A 239-nucleotide genomic window follows, 5' to 3' on the forward strand; every position below is an offset into this window, starting at 1 on the left:
AGACACAAAGAATTAGAAGAAAAAATATTTCGGAATGTCTCCGAAGAGTGGAGGCCTACAGGGTTTTCCAGTCTCTTGAGCGCAGCCAGCAGCAGCCACTTGCTGCTGCTGCTGCTGCTGCTGCTGCCGGGGCAGCAGGGCGTTCTGCGAGGGGCGACGAGACTGCACAGGAAAGTGCAGCAGCAGCAGCAGCAGCAGCACGAACTGCTGCTGCTGCTGCTGCTGCAGATGATGCCGTT

The sequence above is a fragment of the Eimeria tenella genome, genomic scaffold (genome assembly GCF_000499545.2).
Source record: "Eimeria tenella Houghton genomic scaffold, Eth_scaff2660, whole genome shotgun sequence".
NCBI lineage: Eukaryota > Apicomplexa > Conoidasida > Eucoccidiorida > Eimeriidae > Eimeria > Eimeria tenella.